This window comes from Colobus angolensis, unplaced genomic scaffold (assembly GCF_000951035.1).
Source record: "Colobus angolensis palliatus isolate OR3802 unplaced genomic scaffold, Cang.pa_1.0 Scaffold35, whole genome shotgun sequence".
NCBI lineage: Eukaryota > Metazoa > Chordata > Mammalia > Primates > Cercopithecidae > Colobus > Colobus angolensis.
The window spans coordinates 2,855,575-2,867,264 of NW_012116821.1; the positions used below are offsets into that span (position 1 = coordinate 2,855,575).

At 38.6% G+C, this 11,690-nt stretch overlaps 1 pseudogene; it reads right to left on the bottom strand.

Annotated features, from left to right (window-relative positions):
- Window positions 1-3,904: 3,904 nt before the first annotated feature.
- LOC105519417 lies at window positions 3,905-4,836 on the bottom strand (annotated as a pseudogene).
- Between the last annotated feature and the right edge of the window lie 6,854 nt (window positions 4,837-11,690).

Genomic DNA, 11,690 nt, shown 5'->3' on the forward strand with positions numbered 1-11,690 from the left:
TTACAATAATGGGCCAATGCAGACAAGTTTAATGAAAACAGTAAAAAGTCACAAAAGATTCTAGACATAAACATTTCTATCTATCTATATTTATACATATAGTTGCATTTCATAAAAACCAGATCATTCTATGTTTGGTAACCTGATTTCTAAAAATCCAATAATCACTTGAGGTCGGGAGTTTCAGGCCAGCCTGGCCAACATGGTGAAACCCCGTCTGTACTAAAAATACAAAAATTAGCCAGGCGTGGTGGTGCACACCTGTAATCCAAGCTACTCAGGAGGTTGAGGCAGGAGAATTGCTTGAATCTGGGAGGTGGAGGTTACAGTGAACCAAGATCGAGCCACTGCAATCTAACCTGGGCGATAAAGCTGGCTGGAGCTCTGTCTTAAAAGACAGAGACTCCATCTTTAAAAAACAAGCAAAAAAAGCAATCTTATTACTTTTGAAATTAAAAAGTAATTTTATTCATCAAAAAATTAGGAAATACTGGCCAGGCACAGTGACTTAAGCCTGTAATTCCAGCAATTTGGGAGGTTGACGTGGAAGGATAGCTTGAGGCCAGGACTTGGAGATCAGCCTGGGCAACATAGCAAGACCTCCGTCTCTACAAAAAATAACAAAATTAGCCACGTGTGGTGGTGCATACCTGAAGTCCCATCAACTCAGGAGGCTGAAGTGGGAGAATCACTTGAGCCTAGGAGTTTGAGGCTGCAGTGAGCTATGATCATGCCACTACATTCCAGCCTCAGGGACAGAGTGAGACCCTGTCTCTAAAAATAAATTATTTGGAAATACTATAGGAATACAAAAACCCTTTTAGATAATAATATAATAAAATATAATACTCTCCCCTGTACCCACATATAACACAAGAAGTAAAATATTATACATTCAATTTAAACTCATTCTTTTTTCTTCTTTCCTCCTTTGTTCCCTTGCAGAAATAAAAAATATCCTGAATTTTATGTTCAGCATCCCTTTTGATTTTTTCTGAATTTTAGAATACATGTATTTAACTATAAACAATATACCCTTGTTGTAATTCATACGAAAGATATCATAATATATGTAAATGTCAGCAAATTTCTCTTTCCCATTCAACATCTTTTTTTTCTGAAATCTGTTTATTCTTACAGTTCTAATTATTTCATTTCACTCTCATATAATATTCTATTTTATGAATAGTCCACAATTTCTTTATTTAGTCTCTTGCTAACGGGCATATAGGTTGTTTTTAATTTTAATTTTTTTTACTATTAAAAATAGTGCTTTAATGAAAGCTCTTGGACATGTCTTCTTCTGCACAGTACTAATTGCCTAGATGGAGGTACTGGATGAGAGAGAGTTCTGTTGTTTCACCTCCTCATCAGCATTTGGTGTTGTTTCCGCTGTGGTTTCTTCATTATCATTGCTTACTACTGAAAGTTGTGCAGAACAAGAATTGTCTTAGTCAGTTCAAGCTGCTGTAACAAAACACCAAACACTGGGTGGCTTAAATAGCTGACATTTATTTCTTATAGTTGTGGAGGCTAGAAGTCCAAGATCAAGGTGATTATGATAAATATGCATATTTTTAGTGGTTATTTTAGTGGTTATTTCCAGAATAGTCACTTAAAAATAAGGCAAAGAAGTATAGCTAAAAAGCCAGTAGAGAAATTAAAATGGAATGTGATAAAAATTTTTGATTAAACTAAAAGAAGGCAGGAAAGGAGTTATAAAGAATCAAAATATAAGATCAGTTATATAGTTATACAGTCTGATCTTATATTTTAATTCTTTGTAACTCTTGGTATTTTATTTAACAGAGGACAAATAAAATGGTAGGCCTAAATCTAATCATATCAATAATTACATCGAATGTAAAGGTACTAAGCACGCTCATTAAAAACAGATTGTCAGACTAGATTTATTAAAAATCAAGACCTAACTACATGCTGTTTAAAAGGGTTACTCTGTGTAAAGTATCAGAGGGAATGAAATCAAATAATGGAAAAAGATATACTATGTAAACAGTACATATAAGAAATCTGAGATGGCTACCTTAATACCAGATAAAAGAGACGTCAACACGAGGAAGAGAAACAAGTTTTAGTAAGAGTAAAACTTACTAAACATAGAGCAAGGCAGTGGCTCTGTGTCTGTAATCCCAGTACTTGGGAGGCTAAGGCAGGAGGATCACTTGAGCCCAGGCATTTGAGACCAGCTTGGGTAACATAAAGAGACCTTATGTCTCAAAAAAAAAAAAAAAAAAATTAGCCAAGCATGGTGGTGTGTGCCTGTAGTCCCAGCTACTCTGAAGGTGGAGGTAGGAGGATCTCTTGAGCCCAGGGATTCGAGACTGCAGTGAACTTTGATCATGTCACTGCACTTCAGTCTGGGAAATAGAGTGAGACTCTGTCTCAAAAATAAATAAATAAATAAATAAACGAACAAACTAAACTAAATAATAAACAAAAGGATTAAAATCTTACAGATTCTCTGATCACAAAACAATTAAGTTAGAAATGAATAGCTATATGTAGAAATTAAACAACTTACTCTTTTTTTCATAAAGCTATATTTATTCCATTTAAATGACAACCTTTATTCTTAGATTATATTATTCCTAATTTTAGGGGCTAAAATATGTTTTCTTTTACATAATGATGCTGAAAGCAGATGGTTATTTGATTTGTTTGTTTTTGTTTTATGTCCTTAACTGGCAAAATTAAAAGCCAGAAACTGAGGCCCCAATTTTTTTTTTTAATACAAATCTACTGATGCTTAAAACTCAGAACTTAGGAACCACAAATTTGGTAAAGGCCAATCTTCTTGTTGCATATTTCACAGTATTGAATTCTTTCTTGGTGAGTTCCCTATACAAGTTATGAAGCAGGATAAAAGTCAGTCATATTAAATCAGTGTAAATATGGCCTTAAGTTCAATCACCAAAGAAATGTCTTTTTGTTGTATACCATGGTTACAGCATGTTTTATTAAAACTAATTATATCAGTATCTACCTATAGAGTATCAATTTAAAAGTTATAATGCTATTTCTATGATGTCATTACTTTTATAGGACTAGTCTGTGTCACATGTGTGAGCAATATTGGTTCAATGCAGAAACAAAGAAGCCTGGGTGTCCAAGCAGGCCACTTTTCTGGGTTAGGGTTTCAGTGGTATCATAGATGGCTGCCAGTCTCAATATACACTTTGACCCATTTATCTTTATAAATCATACCACATAGCACTGATATTTACATACATTTAAACTGAGAAGAAATATGCATCACAAAAAAGCACAGTTTAGTGAATTTCATGTGTCGGAAATAACTATATTTCACAATTATTTTTATGTCATTAGCTACCCTTGATAAAGAATGATTCCATATAAATGTACAAATTGGAACATAATTTTATAAAACCTTAAAGATACCTTTGTAAATTGCAGTGTGTCTGCTTATAAACAAATCAAATCAACTAATCTCCATTTCTTCAAAGTGTCAAAAACAAAAGAGTAGCTGGACATAACTTTTTACAATCAGTTTCAGAGAAAATACAGGAATAATGATCAATGGCATTTTGGAGCAGATAAAAACTGCTGAGTTTTATGTTTGGGTCTTTCATTCTGTGATTTGCTATAATAGTATTCCTTCCTATTAGCTGTTCTTGACAATATTAGTTCTATATTCGTTTGAAATGAACATTTATATTAAACTTCAAAATTACATCTGGTAGTATCCAGAATATATGTCAGAAACCCTTAAAAGCAACTTCTGTTTTCCTCTTAATTAAGATACCATTTAGTCATGTTAATAACTATTTGAAATGACTTCAGATTTTCAAGACCAGTAAGGTGCCTTGCAGTAAGCTTGCATAGGCTGGAGCATCTGGCCAATTTATAATGCAGTTATCAATGCTTAGTTCTTCTTGGTTTTCTTCAGATAGCGAGCCCGTGTAGACTTGTTCATAGCCATGGTTATTTTAAAATAAATCCAAGAAGGAAGGATTGAGATTATCAAGCCCATAAGAGCATGGATCAGGTATCCATTGGTTTGGGATTGCAGGCCTACTGTTTTAATTGCAGATTCAAAATGTCTCCGAAGAGGGTTTATTCAAAGTTGGCTTTCAGATTTCAGCCAGTTTTGTAGCTATGAAGTATGGCAGGACACTCTGCACAAAGATGCCCTTGCTCCTATACTCCCCATGGAGGAACTGAGAGAAGAAATCAACACAAGTCTTGGTTGCAGAACAGATGGTCAATAGTGGGACGGGGAACATGCCTCTGCCAGCTGAGAGGTTCAGAATCGCCACTTTAGATCTTTCCATCGTGTCAGGGGTACCAATCGTGTCATCTTACAAACAGAAATAATATTAGTATTTTCATTTTCTTGATCATATTGTCCAAGTCAGGAATGTCCAAAAAGTATTTGGGATACTCATATGACATTCCCACATTGTTCACTAAGACGCCAATTTCAAGACCAGCCAAGCCTGTTTTAATTTTATCATAAATATCTTCTGATGCAAAGTCAACAGCAATGGTTCTTGTCTCCACTTTGAATTTTTCTTTGATTTTCCTGGAAACCTGGTCAAGTTTATCCTGAATCTGCTGATAAGGACAACCACGCTTTGCTAACTCCACACTTTGCTAACTCTTCTGCATACGATTTTCCAATTCCATCAGTACTACCTGTGACAACTGCCCATTCTCCCAGCCCTGGGCCTTGTGCCCCACTCCCCAGACCCAGAGGGCCGTGAAGAGCGAGTAGCAGATGTGCAGGGCTAGGTAGGCCGCAGTGCCCGTGCCAGCCCAGTATAGGAAGCTGGCGGTGGGGAGAGCGCTCTCCATGGCTTGCCACTAGGCCTCACTAACTTCGTGAATCTAAACAACTAGTTATTCTAAATAAACCATGGATAAAAGCAAAAATCACAAGAAGAAATCTAAGAAGAAAATTAGAAAATACTTTAAACTCTGATAATAAAGATACAACATATGAAAATGTGTGGGATGCAGGTAAGGTGGTCCTTAGAGGAAAATTTATAGTTTTAAATACTTGTATTAGAAAAGAAAAAAAAGTTTAAAATTAATCTAAGTTTTTATCTTAAGAATCTAGAATAAGATGAGCAAATTAAACCCAAAGAAAATAGACGGGAAGTATTTATAAAGATAAAAGCGGGTATAGGCCGGGCGTGGTGGCTTGCCTATAATCCCAGCACTTTGGGAGGCTGAGGCAGGCGGATCAAGAGGTCAGGAGATCGAGACCATCCTGGCTAACATGGTGAAACCCCGTCTCTGCTAAAAATACAAAAAATTAGCCGGGCGAGGTGGTGGGCGCCTGTAGTCCCAGCTACTCGGGATGCTGAGACAGGAGAATGGCGTGAACCTGGCAGGCGAAGCTTGCAGTGAGCGGAGATCACGCCACACTGCACTCCAGCCTGGGCCATGAGCAAGACTCCATCTCAAAAAAAAAAAAAAAAAAAAAGATAAAAGCAGGTATAAATAAAATAGAAAACAAACAATAGCTTACACTAACAAAGCAAAAAGTTGTTTTTCTGAAAAAAAATTAATGAAATGGATAAACCCCAGCAAGAGTGATTGAGAAAAATTGATCATTCAGACATTAAGTAGATAATAACAGACTATGAACAACTTAAATAGAAAAATTCCTTGAAAAACATAGCTTACCAAAACAGATCCAAGATGAAAGAGAAAACAAGAATAACTCTGTATCTTTTAAATAAATTGAATTTTCTATCATCAGCCTCTTCTCAAACAGAATTCCAGAAGCAAATGAATTGACTGGTGAACGTTACCAACCACTTAAGAAAGAAATATTAATTTTACAAAAACCATTTCAAAAACATAGATGAGGGAACAATTTCCATCCCGTGTCATGAGGCAGAAGAATCCTGAAGCCAATACCTGACAAAGACATGACAATAAAAAGAAAAAAGATATCATTAACCAGTTACCTTCATGAATGCAAATGTAATTCTTTTTCATACACTGTTAGCAATTCAAATCCAGCAATATATGAAAAGGACAATATATGTTGATCAAGTGAGGATTTTCTCAGAAATGTAAAGGTTTATTTATTTATTTTTTTGAGAGAGTCTCTCTCTGTCACCAGGCTGGAGTGCAGTGGCATGATTTCTGCTCACTGCAACCTCTGCCTCCTGGGTTCAAGCAATTCTCCTGTCTTAGCCCCCTGAGTGGCTGGGATTACAGGCACGCACCACCACGCTTGGCTAATTTTTGTATTTTTAGTTGAGACGGGGTTTCACCATGTTGGCCAGGCTGGTCTCGAACACCTGACTTCAAGTGATCCACCAGCCTCGACCTCCTGAAGTGCTGAGATTACAGGTGTGAGCCACCACGTCTGGCCCTAAAGGTTTTTTTTAGCATCCAATTATTAAGCAATGTAATCTATCATATTAGTAAAATAAAGGAGAAAAGTATGTCAATAACTGCAGAAAGAACTTATGACAAAATTCAACACCCCAACATATAAAAACTCTCAGCAAACCAGAAATAGAAGAAAATTTTCTCAACCTGATAAAGGGCATCTAGAGAGAACTGAAAGGTAACATTATAGTTAATGATAAAATATCTGATGTTTTCGCCCTAAGACTGGGAATATGCAAGGATGTCGTCATAAATTTCTTTAATATAGTTGCTGCCTTGGCATCCATTTTTAGGCCCAACTTAATTTACAACCAAGTCATAGCCCATCACCTTTGCCCTAGTTAAAATTTCCCCGCCATGCCTGGTTGTTTTTGCTGTAGCCCACTTGCTTTTCATCCCACTAACTCAAAACCCCATATACCCCACAGCCGCCACCATTGTAAAACCGAATCATCAATTCCAGAGTCATGTAAGCAAGTTCTCCAATCTGTATTTTCCTTAAACTATCCAGTCCACACACCTAGGAGATAGTGCCCACGGACCTTAATGAAGATATAGTCTCAGAAGTCCCTCCCGACCCCTGACCCGCCCACTGGGTGAACTCCTCGAAGCCTCCAGACTCCCCATCGGCCTCCTGCAGGCACCCTTAACCTCTCTAGGACCTGTGAGTAATACGTTTCTTTGGTTTCATGCATTTTGGTTTTATGTCCTCATCATATCTCACCTGACTGATACACAGGAACCTAACTTTTCCCTCAGTTAGAGGTTTCCTAGAGAGGGATTATCTTGCCCTATGTGCACTCTTGAGGCGGGACTTGGTTGTAGAGGTGGGGCTGAGACACCAAACCAGACTGAGGACTAGCTAAAAGCAGGAGACAGCCAGGTGCATTGTCTCATGCCTGTAATCCCAGCACTTTGGGAGGTGGATCACCTGAGGTCAGAAGTTCGAGACCAGCCTGGCCAACATGGCAGAACCCTGTCTCTAATAAAAGTACAAAAATTAGCCGGGCGTGGTGGCGGGCGCCTGTAATCCCAGCTACTCCAGAGGCTGAGGCAGGAGAATTGCTTAAACCCGGGAGGCGGAGGTTGCAGTGAGCCAAGATTGTGCCACTGCACTCCAGCCTGGGGTGACAGAGCGAGACTCTATCTCATAAATAAATAAATACATAAAAGAGGGAGCAAAATCAGCTTTCAATCAGACATACCTGCCGGTGTGCCATGTCACTTTACCATTGTCATGGCAACATCTGGGTGCTACCGCCCCTTTTTATGGCAATGACATAATGACCCAAAAGTTGCTGCTCCTTCCCTAGAAATGTCTGCATAGACCACCCGTTAATCTGCATGTAATTAAAAGTGGGTATAAATATGATTGCAGACCTGCCCAGAGCTGTTGCTCTCTGCCTTTGGGGTGGCACTGCAGGAGCCATTGCAGAGCTGCAACCCTGCTGCTTCAATAAAGCTGTTTCCTTCTACCTCTGGCTGGTCCTTGAATTCTTTCCCGGGCAAAGGCAAGAACCCAGCTGGCCATGCTCCACTTTGGGGCTTGCCTGCCCTGCATCACTCTCGAGAGACCTCGAGATGAAATTAGAAAGAAACCATAACAACAGAAACCTCAACAGATGTCTACTACTTTACTTTTTTCATTGTTCAACATAAAAAAAGGAAGAACTGGAAAATAAGTATTTAATGCTATTTGCTGGTCTGCTTTTTTGTTGTGGTGGCATGGACTAGCAATTCTGAAACCTTTTTGTGTTCTAGGCTTGAAGATATGAGTAAATGTATTGAGGATCATGGGAGGAAGAAGCTACAGATGTGAAAATTGGGAAGCATGGAATATAGATGCAGTTTTAAATTGGAATTACAGGTTATCAGCTTGAACACACAGTGTTTTAACATTGAAGAAAGTAAACGTCTACACATATGTGTTTCTACATTTTTTTAAAGATAGAAACAGAGATGAACAAACACGTACGTATTTTCCACTAAAAGGAACTTAGGGCCCCTTGGAGAAATGACAGATTACAGGACTAGAAAGACAAAGTATGTGGTGAGGCTGGAATATGTGACTGAATCAGATAGAAGAGAGGCAACCATTCAATGAATGTCAAATTCAATAGGGGCAGCCGGGTGCAGTGGCTCACACCTGTAATCCCAGCGCTTTGGGAGGCCGAGGTGGGCGGATCACCTGAGGTCAGGAGTTTGAGAGCAAACTGGCCACCATGGTAAAGCCCTGTCTCTACTAAAAATACAAAAATTAGCCAGTCATGGTGGTCGGTGCCTGTAGTCCCAGCTACTCGGCACAAGAATCACTTGAACCTGGGAGGTAGAGGTTGCAGTGAGCTGAGATCTCCCCACTGCACTCCAGCCTGGGTGACAGAGTGAGACTCCATCTCAAAAAAATAAAAGAAAAAAAAAATTAGATAGGGGTTAGCTTAAGGGGCTCATTCTAGCCAACTCTAGAATAATTTGAGTATCAAAATAACTATCAATAAGAATAGATTATAACCCATTGAATAAAATAAGTATCTGGAAGGCCATGCTGATATAAATACACCAGTTTGTATTGCATGGATGGTACATAAATGGGGAGAAGGGAAAGTGCTTCCTTACCGTAAAATGCCAAGAAAGAGAGAAGGAGAGAAGAAAAGAGGGAGGGAGAGGGGGAAAGGGGGAAACGAAGGGAAGGAAGAAGGAAGGAAGGGAAAAAATTAGAAATTATAGGGTGAAAGTTTGATGAAGAACAAGATATTTACACAATTTCTGTCTTTGTAAATATTATTATTATTCTGAGATGGTGTCTTGCTCTGTCGCCCAGGCTGGAGTGCAGTGGTGTGATCACAGCTCACTGCAACCTCTGCCTGCTGGGCTCAAGCATCTTCCCCGCTAAGCCTCCTGAGTAGCTGGGACTACAGGCATGTGCCACCATGCCTGCCTAATATTTCTATTTTTTTGTAGATACAAGGTTTTGCCTTGTTGCCCAGGCTGGTCTCAAACTCCTGAGCTCAAGTGACCCGCCCACCTCAGCCTTCTAAAATGCTGGGATTACAGGCATAAGCCACTGCACCCAGTCACTGTCTTTGTAATTGTTAATTACAATGGAAAAACGAAACTTTATATTGGAAAAACCTGGTGGAGCTACCTTACCCTAATGATCAAAACGAACATCATTAATATTGGGACAACCAGCATCGTGTGCCTTTTGATATGGTACTGAGGAAGACACAGCATTACTGCATTGGTCCTCCTATCAAAAATGCATAACCTGATTTCTGTCCCCAAGGCATCCAAATGAGCTAAATAAAAAGGTGGAGAAAAATCCTAGCTTATTAGGAAAAAAAGTATATCTGCGTCATCCCAGAAAAGATGTAAGATAAAGTATAAGTTATTTATGTTTTGAAATAATTTTAAACCCAGAAATGAGTCTGTATTAGAATAAATTAAAATGTCTCTTAAGGTGAAATATTACAGGAACAACAGAAAGTTATAAAAATGAGAAGTTTTAGAAAATGTATTTGTACTCTTTATCTTATTGAATTATCTATAATCAGGAATAATCTTAACATTTTTACACACAAATTGAAATAATCTTCAGATTTTCTTAATGTAAAGTTATCCAGATGTTCGTAGGAGAACAAAGACACACACATTTTTTTCCCCTGAATGTAGCAATCAGGCTATTGACCTCCTAAAGAAATCCTTGTGAGTAATTAGACACTCCCATAAACATCTCAATTACTTTTAGGAAGAAAACAGTATTAAATAGTGAAAATTGCTAAGTGAGAAAAAGGAAAATCATAATCCATTTAACACCTGCATATGAATTGACTATTTACAAGGCACTTTCATATATATATATATTTTTTAATCTCACAAACAACCTTTGAGGTAGGTGGTTTCAGTTATTCATTCCAATGAGGTTTTTATTCCACAGAAATGCCAACAAAGATGCCAAGATGAAAGAATCACTTGATGCCAGGAGTTTGAGAACAGCCTGGTCAACATAGTGAGACCCCTATCTCTACAAAAAATAATAGCAATTAGCTGGATGTGGTGGCGTGCACCTGTAGTCCCAGCTACTCGGGAGGCTGAGGTTGGAGATCGCTCAAGCCCTGGAGTTAGAGGTTACAGTGAGTTATGATAATGCCACTGCACTCCAGCATGAGCAACAGAGTGAGACCATCTCTCTTAAACACAAACACACACACACACACACACACACACACACACACACACACACACACACAAGATGCCCAGAAAAGTTTGTGCTTGGATCTGGTTTCCATGTATTTGGAAAATAAGTAAACGTGAAACGAATAGGTTTTTAACTAGCTTTAGTTTAGAAATTGCAATAGACATTTCTCAAAATCCATTCTTTACAAAGAAGACTAGAAACTTTTGAAACCCAATTTGGATTCTTTCTGATTAAGTAACATTGCTAGTAGAGAGGAGGATTTCTTTGTTTTACTCATGTCCTTTGAAGAGTAAATAACTGCTGAGTGTCCAGATGTAGGTGTTAGGGAAATCAGTACTGGGCTCTGGCCTTTGGAGCTAGACCTGCAGAACTCAGAGGCTCACCCTACAGTGTTTTCCCTGCTGGGCTTGATCTAGGATAGTAAAATTGTTTCTCATTGCTCAAGGAAGCTTCTCCTTCTGCCATCATGTTTACTGTTCTGTGGTACATTTTACAATTAATAAACAAAATTGCTTTGGTGACATTGTATCTCTTCATAATTTCTGCTTCTTTAAAATGGAGTGCATCCTATTTTGCTTCTCAATTAAAAAATGTCTGTATTCTGGGTCAATTTCGGCCTGGGCTGGAGGCACATTCTCTAGACTTCAGCAGCACCAGCAGCTGGAAACAGCACGGGCATGATTCTTCAAAAGTGCTCTCATCATTGTGTGAGGAGCTGAGGCCCAGAAGAGCTGGCCAGGCTGGAGCAGGTGTCTTGCAGTTTTAACAATGCAGCCCCAAGGTAGTGTCTTGGCCTCAGGGAGGCCATCACGCCTGTGTTGGACAGCTGAAACCTGGTGTATGCCTTCTCCTGAATTTAATTGTGAACAAACATCAGACAAACCCAATCGAGAGACATTCTACAAAATAAAGGCTTCCACTCTTCCAAAATGTCAAGATCAAGAAGCTCAAAGAAAGGAGGTAGGACTGTCCCATGTGAAAGGAGATATAAAAGGTTTAACAACTAAGTGTGATGGACTGGATTCTAAATTGGGAAAAATTAACCATACAGGACATTATTAATAGACAATTGAAGAAACTGTAATATGGGCTGCGTGTATGT